Below are 12,986 nucleotides of genomic sequence, written 5' to 3'. Positions count from 1 at the left end.
TATAGAGGTCCTGGATGGCAGGAAGCTTGGCCCCAATGATGTACTGGGCCGTACGTACTGCCCTCTGTAGTGCCTTGCGGTCGGAGGCCGAGCAGTTGCCATACCCGGAGGTGATACAACCAGTCAGGAGGCTCTCGATGGAGCAGCTGAATAACTTTTTGAGTATGTGAGGACCCATGCCAGATCTTTTCAATCTCCTGAGGGGAATAGGCATTGTTGTGCCCTCTTTACGACTGTCTTGGTGCATTTGGACCATGATAGTTTGTTGGTGATGTGGACACCAAGGAACTTGATCTCTCAACTCTCAAAAAGCTCTCAAGTTGCATCCTGTTTCCATTGATCATCTTTGTGATGTTTCTACAACTTGATTGGAGTCCACCTGTTGTAAATTCGATTGATTGGACATGATTTGGAAAGGCACACACCTTTTATATAAGGTCCCACAGTTGACAGTGAATGTCAGAGCAAAAACCAAGCCATTAGGTTATATGAATTGACCATAGAGCTACGAAACAGGATTGTGTTGAGACACAGATCTGGGGAAGGGAAGCAAAACATTTCTGCAGCATTGAAGGTCCCCAAGAACACAGTGGCCTCCATCATTCTTAAATGGAAGAAGTTTGGAACCACCAAGACCCTTCCTAGAGATGGCCGGCAGGCCAAACTGAGCAATCAGGGGAGAAGGTCCTCAGTCAGGGAGGTGACCAAGAACCCGATGGTCACTCTGACAAACTCCAGAGTTCCTCTGTGGTGATGGGAGAACCTTCCAGAAGGACACCATCTCTGCAGCACTCCACCAATCAGGTCTTTATGGTAGAGTAGCCAGACGGAAGCAACTCCTCATTAAAAGATACATGACAGCCCGCTTGGAGTTTGCCAAAAGGCACCTAAAGAACTGTCAGACCATGTGAAACTCTGGTCTGATGAAACCATGATTGAACTCTTTGGCCTGAATGCCAAGTGTCACGTCTGGAGGAAACCTCCAGGATTGAGGGAAAGATGATTGAGGGAAAGATGAACGGAGCAAAGTACAGAGAAACCTGCACCAGAGCGCTCAGGACCTCAGACTGGGTTGAGGGTTCACCTTCCAATAGGACAACGACCCTAAGCACACAGCCAAGACAACGCAGCAGTGGCTTCGGGACAAGTCTATGAATGTCCTTGGGTGGCCCAGCCAGAGCCTGGACTTGAACCCGATCGAACATCTCTGGAGAGACCTGAAAATAGCTGTGCAGCGATGCTCCCCATCCAACCTGACAGAGCTTGAGAGGCTCTACAGAGAAGAATGAGAGAAACTCCCCAAATACAGGTGTGCCAAGCTTGTAGCGTCATACCCAAGAAGACAAAAGCTGTAAACACTGCCAAAGGTGCTTTAACAAAGTACTGAGTAAAGGGTCTGAATACTTATGTAAATGTGATATTTCTAGAAACCTGTTTTTAGTTTGTCATTATGGGTTACTGTGTGTAGATTGATGGGGGGCAGACAATTTAATCAATTTTAGAATAAATCTGCAACGTAACAAAATGTTGAAAAAGTCTGAATACTTTCCAAATGCACTTCTACCATGTAAAATAATAGTGAAGACATCAAAACTATGAAATAACACATATGGAATCATGTAGTAACCAAAAAAGTGTTCTAGAAAATCGAAATATATATTATATTTGTGATAAGGTGCGTCTCGGTGAGAGGTGTAAGAGTCAGGCGCAGGAGAGCAGGGATACTGAGAAGCGTGTTTAATGTAGATATAGTCCACCAATACAAAAAATGGCACAGATCCCTCTATATAAGGTCTCACAGTTCATAGAGCAGATCAGTGAAAACAAAAACCAAAACTCGTGCCAAACGCACGGAGGAACAAACTCAGTTCCGAAAATAAACAACACGTGCGTAAATACGAGAACAAGAAATATCAACGATAAATGAGCGCAAAACCCCCACAAGCTTAATCCCGCGCGAAATAAGGCAGGAAACAAGTACCCTATATACACACAGAAATAAACGCAATTGAAACCAGGTGTGAAAATGAACACAGACAAAAAAAAACAGAAAAGGAAAAAGGGATCGGTGGCGGCTAGTAAACCGGCGACGCCGAGCGCCGCCCGAATCGGGAGAGGGGTTATCTTCGGTAGAAGTCGTGACAGTACCCCCCTCCTGACGCGCGGCTCCCGCAGCGCGACGACGCCGACCTCGGGGGCGACCCGGAGGACGAGGCGCAGGGCGATCCGGATGGAGGCGGTGAAACTCCCTAAGCATAGGTGGATCCAGTACGTCCTCCACCGGCACCCAGCATCTCTCCTCCGGACCGTACCCCTCCCAGTCCACGAGGTACTGAAGACCCCCCACCCGACGCCTCGAGTCCAGTATGGATCGAACTGCATACGCCGGCGCCCCCCCGATGTCCAGGGGGGGCGGAGGGATCTCCCGCACCTCATCTTCTTGAAGCGGACCAGCCACCACCGGCCTGAGGAGAGACACATGAAACGAGGGGTTAATACGGTAATAAGGGGGGAGCTGTAACCTATAACACACCTCGTTTATTCTCCTCAGGACTTTGAATGGCCCCACAAACCGCGGACCCAGCTTCCGGCAGGGCAGGTGGAGGGGCAGGTTTCGGGTCGAGAGCCAGACCCGGTCCCCCGGTGTGTATACCGGGGCCTCGCTGCGGTGGCGGTCGGCACTGGCCTTCTGTCGCCCTTCGGCCCGTTTAAGGTACCCGTGGCGGCCTCCCAGGTTTCCCTTGAGCGTCTCACCCAATCGTCCACCACAGGAGCCTCGGTCTGGCTCTGATGCCATGGTACCAGGACCGGCTGATAACCCAACACACATTGGAAGGGCGACAGGTTCGTAGAGGAGTGGCGGAGTGAATTCTGGGCCATCTCTGCCCACGGGATGCACTTCGCCCACTCCCCTGGCCGGTCCTGGCAATACGACCGCAGAAACCTACCCACCTCCTGGTTCACTCTTTCCACCTGCCCATTACTCTCGGGGTGAAACCCAGAGGTAAGGCTGAACGAGACCCCCAAACGTTCCATGAACGCTTTCCACACCCTGGACGTGAACTGGGGACCCCGATCAGAAACAATATCCTCAGGCACCCCGTAGTGCCGGAAGACGTGAGTAAACAGGGCCTCCGCCGTCTGTAGGGCTGTAGGGAGACCGGGCAAAGGGAGGAGACGACAGGACTTAGAAAACCCATCCACAACGACCAGGATCGTGGTTTTGCCCTGTGATGGTGGCAGATCGGTCAAGAAGTCAACCGACAGGTGTGACCAAGGCCGCTGTGGAACGGGAATGGGTTGTAACTTCCCTCTGGGCAGGTGCCTAGGAGCCTTGCACTGAGCGCACACTGAGCAGGAGGACACATAAACCCTCACGTCCTTGGCTAAAGTGGACCACCAGTACTTCCCACTAAGACATCGCACCGTCCTACCAATCCCCGGGTGACCAGAGAAGGGGGACGTGTGAGCCCACCAAAGTAGCCTGTCTCTAACCTCCAGCGGAACGTACACCCGTCCCGCTGGACACTGTGATGGAGTAGGCTCAACACGCGATGCTCGCTCAATGTCTGCATCCACCTCCCACCTCACAGGTGCCACTAGACAAGAAGCCGGGAGGATGGGCGCAGGATCGATGGCCCGCTCCTCCGTATCATATAGTCGGGACAGTGCGTCTGCCTTAGTGTTCTGGGAGCCTGGTCTATAGGAGATGGTAAACCTAAATCGGGTGAAAAACATGGCCCACCTTGCCTGACGAGGGTTCAGTCTCCTCGCTGCCCGAATGTACTCTAGATTACGGTGGTCAGTCCAGATGAGAAAAGGGTGTTGGGCCCCATCAAGCCAATGTCTCCACACCTTCAGAGCTCTGACAACAGCCAGCAACTCCCGATCCCCCACGTCATAGTTTCGCTCCGCCGGGCTGAGCTTCCGAGAAAAGAAAGCACAGGGGCGGAGCTTCGGTGGCGTACCCGAGCACTGGGAGAGCACGGCTCCAACCCCAGCCTCGGATGCGTCCACCTCCACTATGAATGCCAAAGAGGGGTCCGGATGCGCCAGCACGGGAGCCGAGGTAAAAAGATCCTTCAGGCGACCAAAAGCCCTGTCCGCCTCAGCCGACCACCCCAGACTCGCCGGCCCCCCCTTCAGCAGTGACGTAATGGGAGCAGCCACCTGCCCAAAACCCCGGATAAACCTCCGGTAGTAGTTGGCAAACCCTAAGAACCGCTGCACCTCCTTTACCGTGGTTGGAGTCGGCCAATTACGCACGGCTGCAATGCGGTCACACTCCATCACCAACCCTGATGTGGAAATGCGATACCCAAGGAAGGAGACGGCCTGTTGGAAGAACAAGCATTTCTCAGCCTTGACGTACAGGTCATGCTCCAACAGTCGCCCAAGTACCTTGCGCACCAGGGACACATGCGCGGCGCGTGTAGCGGAATAGACCAGAATGTCATCGGTGTAAACCACCACACCCTGACCGTGCAGGTCCCTGAGAATCTCGTCTACAAAAGATTGGAAGACTGCTGGAGCATTCTTCAACCCGTACGGCATGACGAGGTACTCATAATGGCCGGATGTGGTACTAAACGCTGTCTTCCACTCATCTCCCTTCCGGATACGCACCAAGTTATATGCACTCCTGAGATCCAGTTTTGTGAAAAACCGTGCTCCGTGAAATGACTCAATCGCCGTGGCAATGAGAGGTAGCGGGTAACTATACCCCACCGTGATGGAATTTAGACCTCTATAGTCAATGCACGGACGCAGACCTCCCTCCTTCTTCTTCACAAAAAAGAAACTCGAGGAGGCAGGTGAGATGGAGGGCCGAATGTACCCCTGCCCCAGAGATTCAGATATGTATGTCTCCATAGCCACCGTTTCCTCCTGGGACAGGGGATACACGTGACTCCTGGGAAGTGCAGCGCCTACCAGGAGATTTATCGCACAATCCCCTCGTCGATGAGGTGGTAATTGGGTCGCCTTCTTTTTACAGAAGGCGATAGCCAAATCGACATATTCTGAGGGAATGCGCACGGTGGAGACTTGGTCTGGACTCTCCAACGTTGTAGCACCGATGGAAACTCCTACACACCTGCCGGAGCACTCCTCCGACCACCCCTGTAGAGCCCTCTGTTGCCACGAAATCCTGGGGTTGTGACGGGCCAACCAGGGGATCCCCAGCACCACCGGAAACGCAGGAGAATCAATGAGGAAGAGACTAATTCTCTCCTCATGCCCCTCCTGCGTGACCATGCCGAGTGGAGCCGTGGCCTCCCTGACTAGCCCTGACCCTAATGGTCGGCTATCTAAGGCGTGCACTGGGAAGGGTTTGTCAAGCTGAACAAGGGGGATCCCTAACCTGTGCGCTAAACCGCGGTCAATAAAATTCCCCGCCGCGCCTGAATCTACTAGCGCCTTATGCCGGGAAAGAGGGGAAAATTCAGGAAAAACAATCCATACATACATGTGACCAACAGGGGGCTCTGGATGAGCCTGGTGCCGACTCACCCGAGGGGTCCGAGCAGTGCTCGGCCTGGCGTCTCGACTCCCTGGAGGACCCCCCCCCCCAGCACCGGTCAGCAGTGTGCCCTCTGCGACCACAGTTGGCACAGGAAAGGCCCCCTCCTCCGGTCGCACTCGCTGCAGCACCACCTAGCTCCATGGGTGTTGGAGTGGTGGAGCTGGGGAATGGAACTGACAGAGCCCGATCTGGACGTCCGCGGGTCGCCAGCAAGTTGTCCAACCGAATGGACATGTCGATCAACTGGTCCAAGGAGAGGGTGGTGTCTCTACAGGCCAGCTCCCTTCGTACGTCCTCACGCAAACTACACCTATAGTGATCGATCAAGGCCCTGTCGTTCCATCCCGCGCCAGCGGCCAAGGTCCGGAACTCAAGAGCAAAGTCCTGAGCACTCCTCTTCTCCTGCCTCAGATGGACCAGCCGTTCACCCGCCGCTCGACCCTCAGGTGGGTGATCGAACACGGCCCGAAAGCGGCGGGTGAACTCTGGGTAGTGGTCCCTCGCCGAGTCAGGATCGTTCCATACCGCGTTGGCCCACTCCAGGGCTTTACCTGAGAGGCAGGAGACGAGGGCGTTCACGCTCTCACCTCCCGAAGGAGCCGGACGAACGGTCGCCAGGTATAGGTCCATCTGGAGTAAGAACCCCTGGCACCCTGCCGCCGTCCCATCGTACTCCTTCGGGAGGACGAGTCGAATCCCACTGTGCTCAGGCAATGAAGGAGAGGGTAGTGGTACTGATTGGGGTGTGGCTGATACAGGTGTGGGAAGGCCACCTCTCTCCCATCTCTCCATCGTCGCCATCACCTGATCCATGGCGGTCCCCAGCTGGTGTAACACTGCCATGTGGTGTTGAACTCGCTCCTCCACGGACCCTGGGAGTGTGTCTGCTCCTGCTGACTCCAAATTTTCGGGTGCGGGATTCTGTGATAAGGTGCTTCTCAGTGAGAGGTGTAGGAGTCAGGCGCAGGAGAGCAGGGATACTGAGAAGCGTGTTTAATGTAGATATAGTCCACCAATACAAAAAATGGCACAGATCCCTCTATATAAGGTCTCACAGTTCATAGAGCAGATCAGTGAAAACAAAAACCGAAACTCGTGCCAAACACAAGGAGGAACAAACTCAGTTCCGAAAATAAACTACACGTGCGTAAATACGAGAACAAGAAATATCAACGATAAATGAGCGCAAAACCCCCACAAGCTTAATCCTGCACGAAATAAGGCAGGAAACAAGTACCCTATATACACACAGAAATAAACGCAATTGAAACCAGGTGTGAAAATGAACACAGACAAAAAAAACAGAAAAGGAAAAAGGGATCGGTGGCGGCTAGTAAACCGGCGACGCCGAGCGCCGAGCGCCGCCCGAATCGAATCGGGAGAGGGGTTATCTTCGGTAGAAGTCGTGACAATATTTGAGATTCTTCAAAGTAGTAACCCTTTGCCTTGATGTCTGCTTTGCACACTCTTGGCATTCTCTCAACCAGCTTCATGAGGTAGTCACCTGGAATGCATTTCAATTAACAGGTGTGCCTTGTTAAAAGTTAATTTATGGAATATCTATCCTTCGTAATGTGTTTTAGCCAATCAGTTGTGCTGTGACAAGGTATGGGGTGTGGTATACAGAAGATAGTCCTACTTGGTAAAAGACCAAGCCCATATTATGGCAAGAACAGCTCAAATAAGCAAAGAGAAATGGCAGTCCATCATTACTTTAAGACATGAATGTCAGTCAATCCGGAACCTTTCCAGAACTTTGAAAGTTTCTTCAAGTGCAGTCACAAAAACCATAAGTGCTGTGATGAAACTGGTCCTCATGAGGACAGTCACAGGAAAGGAAGACCCAGAGTTGCCTCTGCTGCAGATGATAAGTTCATTAGAGGTAACTGCACCTCAGAAATTGCAGCCCAAATTAATGCTTTACAGAGTTTAAGTAACAGACACATCTTAACATCAACTGTTCAGAGGGGACTGCATGAATCAGGCCTTCATGGTCGAATTGCAGCAAAGAAACCACTACACCAATAAGAAGAAGATACTTGCTTGGGACAAGAAACACTAGCAATGGACACAAGACCGTGAAATCTGTCTTTGTGAGATGCAGAGTAGGTGAATGGATGATCTCTTCATGTATGGTTCCAACAATAAAGCACGGAGAAGGAGGTGTGATGGTGCTTTGCCGGTGACACTGTCTGTGATTTATTTTAGAATTCAATGCACTCTTAACCAGCATGGCTACCACAGCATTCTGCAGCGATATGCCATCCCATTTGGTTTGCGCTTAGTGGGACTATCATATATTTTTCAACAGGACAATGACCCAAAACACACCAGGCTGTGTAAGGGCTATTTGACCATGGAGAGTGATGGAGTGCTGCATCATATGACCTGGCCTCCACAATCACCCGACCTCAAGCCAGTTGAGATGGTTTGGGATGAGTTGGACCGCAGAGTTTTTTTTTTTTTTTTTTTTTTTCACCTTTATTTAACCAGGTAGGCTAGTTGAGAACAAGTTCTCGTTTGCAACTGCGACCTGGCCAAGATAAAGCATAGCAGTGTGAACAGACAATAACACAGAGTTACACATGGAGTAAACAATAAAGTGAAGGAAAAGCAGCCAACAAGTGCTCAGCAAATGTGAGAACTCCTTCAAGACTGTTGGAAAAGTATTCCTCATGAAGCCGGTTGAGAGAATGCCAAGTGTGTGCAAAGTCGTCATCAAGGCAAAGATTGGCTTCTTTGAAGAATCTAAAATCTTAATTATATTTTGATTTCTTTAGCACTTTTTTGGTTACTGCATGATTCAGTATGTGTTATTTCATAGTTTTGATGTCTTCACTACTATTCTACAATGTAGAAAATAGGTATTTTTTTACTTGAATGAGTAGGTGTGTCCAAACTTTTGACTGGTACTGTACGTGTGTTTGTGACCAAATGCAAGTCAGACTTTGAAATCAGTATCACATTTATTCACCAAATATATCTGTATGTACAGGAATTTGACTCAGTGAATTGTAGCTGCTACGGAGTTACAGACAGACAATAACAGACAGACAATAAACAGACAGACAATAGACTGGAAGTACAGACAAAATACACTGTACATGCAGAATTTACACAATCCACATACAGTACGTACACTATGGGCACTGAAGACAAAAACTACAGACTATACTAACAACATATAGATCTGCACAGTAAAATAGCCTATAGTCATGCAGAGCAAAAACTTATGAGAAAGGCAACTAATGACATTTTGAATGGTTTATTGAAAAGCTTGTATCATATCAAAGGCAAAAATATGTCCCAGTTATATTGAGACACCTAAAACCCACACCATGACAGAACAGCAAATGGTAACACACGTCTGTAAAGGGGAAATTAAATCAATCAGAGAGAGAAATATCAATCATACAATAACTCTTTAGACTCAAGTCTGAAATTAAAGCACTTAGAAAACTAGGATATTTTTTTTTACTCCCTCTCAAACACCAGTATTACCATACACATTATTGTCACAATTTACTTAACCTATTGTTTAGTAATACACTCCAGCAGTAGATGTTTTTCAGTCGTAGTGATTTCTAACGAATAAAATCTCATTTCGGATCTATGTAGCAGATACAGCAATGTGCCTTCAAGCCTGAAAATAACTGGTGATAACAAGCCATTTTAACTTGGGATTAATCAGAAAAGGAGTCTCACTTTAGCTTGTTACTACTAGAGCACCCCTGTTACAGAAGGAGAGAGGGATAAAAAAAGAGAGAGAGAAAGAGAGAGGGGAAATAAGAATCATATGGGGCGGGAACACAAAACAAAAATGCCTATCCACCGCATGGCAAAATGTAAAGAATTGCAGGAAATTAGCTGTAAAAAAGCAACATTTTCTCTCTGCCTCATGTCAAAATGAGCAGAATTGCATGAAATTAGTTATACAATTGTAAAAGGAAATTTACTCTAAAACATACATTTTTTGTCTCCTCTAAAATGTTTTGCTCGCAAGGTGGGGATCCCCCCCACTCACACTCTTACCCCACTCTCACTCTCACCCCACTCACAACGCCTTCCCCCACTCACACTCACACCCCCTTATTCTGTTCACATACTCTTATCCCATGTTCTACCCCACTCGCACCTATTATTACCCCCTTCTGAGCAGTTTCACACACTCTTACCTCCCTCATACCCCTTATCCCACATATACCTACTCATACCCCCTTACCCCACTCATACACCTCAACCCTCACACAACCCAGCTCACCCACCCCAACCCTAACCCACCCCAACCCAGCTCACACCCCCCAACCCACACCCTAATCTCAATCCAAGACAATCCCGGCGAAATGCACAAATAGTCTGATGGACCAACGCATTAAACTTGGCCTTCATTAGCCACTATAGAAAGAAACCCCCGACGCATAGGCATTCACTTCATTGGCTTAATCTACCAACCAATCATCTCCCACAACACCTTCCCCCTAATCCTCCCCTGTACGTGTCTGTTTATGGAGCCACACCTCGCAGTTGTGTGATTCACTCAAATTAAATATTGACAAATACTTTACTCAGTTGGGTCACTCCCATAGAATGATATGGTCACTCCCAACAAGGCCAACTTTGAGTCAATGTCTCAGGCTTATATACACTGTGCGCAATAGCCTGGGGACGAGGGTACACACCAACCCCAACCCAGGTCACACACCGCAACCCTCACACACCCCATCCCAGATCACACACCCCATCCCAGACCACACACCCCATCCCAGATCACACACCCCATCCCAGATCACACACCTCATCCCAGATCACACACCCCATCCCAGATCACACACCCCATCCCAGATCACACACCCCATCCCAGATCACACACCCCATCCCAGATCACACACCTCATCCCAGATCACACACCCCATCCCAGATCACACACCCCAACCCAGATCACACACCCCATCCCAGATCACACACCCCATCCCAGACCACACACCCCATCCCAGATCACACACCCCATCCCAGATCACACACCCCATCCCAGATCACACACCCCATCCCAGATCACACACCTCATCCCAGATCACACACCCCATCCCAGATCACACACCCCATCCCAGATCACACACCCCATCCCAGATCACACACCCCATCCCAGATCACACACCTCATCCCAGATCACACACCCCATCCCAGATCACACACCCCATCCCAGATCACACACCCCATCCCAGATCACACACCCCATCCCAGATCACAAACCCCAACCCAGCTCACACACCTCATCCCAGCTCACACACCTCATCCCAGCTCACACACCCCAACCAAGCTCACACACCCCAAACCACATCACACACCCCAACCCAGCTCACACACCCCAATCCTCACACACCCTAACTCAGCTCACACACCCCAATCCTCACACACCCTAACTCAGCTCACACACCCCAATCCTCACAAACCCCAACCCGGCATATGCGTCCTTACCCAAGTGATGCATCTTGGGCTCAGTGAGGGCTTCTGTGCTTCAACATACAGGATATCTTCTCTTCAGACGTTGGTGTGTACTCCAGGTGGGAGTGGATTTGGTAGTACCAGTCCCCATCACGCAGCTCCTCGTGGAGGTCACATCAGACTTCACCCCCTGTTCGTCCCGCCGCCATGTCAATCTGACTGGTTTGGGGTAGAAGTCGTAGGCGCTGCACATCAGCATGGCAGGGTGTCTGCCACTGGGTGGAGTCATTGAGCTCACTCTGACATGGGGCTCCTCTAAGGGAAGATAAACACAAAACTGTAATGTCGGCATAGATCAACAAAACATAGTTTTGATATCATTGAACCTAGACTGTGCTTTAGAAATTAGACTTCATTAGATAGATTAGGAATGTATATAGATGATTAGCATTATACTGTCAATACATACAACTGAGTGTACAAAACATTAGGAACACCTGCTCTTTCCATGACATAGGCTGACTAGGTGAATCCAGGTGAAAGCTATGATCCCTTATTGATCTCCCTTATTGATGTGTAGATGAAGGGGAGGAGACAGGTTAAAGAAAGATTTTTAAACCTTGAGACAATTGAGACATGGATTGTGTATGTGTGCCATTCAGAGGGTGAATGGGCAAGACAAAATATTTAAGTGCCTTTGAGCGGGGTATGTAGGCGCACCAGTTTGAGTGTGTCAAGAACTGCAACGCTGCTGGGTTTTTCACGCTCAACAGTTTCCCGTGTGTATCAAGAACAGTTCACCACCCAAAGGACATCCAGCCAACTTAACACAACTGTGGGAAGCATTGGAGTCAACATGGGCCAGCATCCCTGTGGAATGCTTTCAACACCCTGTAGAGTCCATGCCCGGACGAATTGAGGATGTTCTGAGGGAAAAAGGGGGTGCAACTCAATATTAGGAAGGTGTTCTTAGTGTTTTGTACACTCCGTGTAGATTACTTTTCATATTATGTTTGTTTTCAGATGCATCCAAGAGGTAATAAAGGTATAATCAGTGTTTTAAATAGTTTAAGCTATAGAACTGTTCATTTTTGTTGTTGTTGATAGATACAAAATCGTTCTGGACCTTTTGCACCCTCTCTGAATTATTGACCTCTGCCTGCCTTTGACCTGTCATTTACCTGCCACTGTACTAGAAATACACGTTTGTTTCTTCGACACTGTCTGCATCTGGATCATACCTGAAACCCGATAGTTTGTATATTGGTATGTTATGCAGATCACATTTACCATCCTCCTCTCTTACCCCTTCAATGAATATCCCATAGGCCTCTACTTTATGGACAAGGTATTTGTATGAAAACCATAATCAAAACAGTTTTGTTTAATCACATTTACCACAAAAACCAAGGTATGAATACTGTCATATGCATGTTTTGTTAATTATCTGTATAAGTACTATTTTTTGTATTCACCCTCCCTAACCCTCTGAAAATAACAGGAAACTGTTCGATGACATGCTTTTTAAAGGTTCTTCAAATAACTTATAGGGGTTTCTCCACAATTTCAATTTGAAGAACCCCTAAAGAATATTCCAGGAACCTTTTCTTTTTACAGTGTAGCTGACCCACAGACAGTGCAGAACTGTACTTTACCCTATAGGCTTTGACTAAGGCTTTATATTTTTCTGGTATTTTACAAGTGTTCCATCTCGAGAATAAATCACTTTTCTCCAGGGTAACCCAGTATTTCCCAACAAAGCAGAAAGTGTCATTCTAAGACATATAAATATGTCTGGATTTGATGAGATCTTTTTTTTTTTTTTTTTTTACATTTATCCCCTTTTCTCCCCAATTTTTCGTTGTATCCAATCGCTAGTAATTACTATCTTGTCTCATCGCTACAACTCCCGTACGGGCTCGGGAGAGACGAAGGTCGAAAGCCATGCGTCCTCCGAGGCACAACCCAACCAGGCCGCACTGCTTCTTTAACACAGCGCGCCTCCAACCCGGAAGCACCA

Source organism: Salvelinus fontinalis, chromosome 18 (genome assembly GCF_029448725.1).
Source record: "Salvelinus fontinalis isolate EN_2023a chromosome 18, ASM2944872v1, whole genome shotgun sequence".
Classification (NCBI taxonomy): Eukaryota; Metazoa; Chordata; class Actinopteri; order Salmoniformes; family Salmonidae; genus Salvelinus; species Salvelinus fontinalis.
This window is presented reverse-complemented; position numbering follows the sequence as displayed.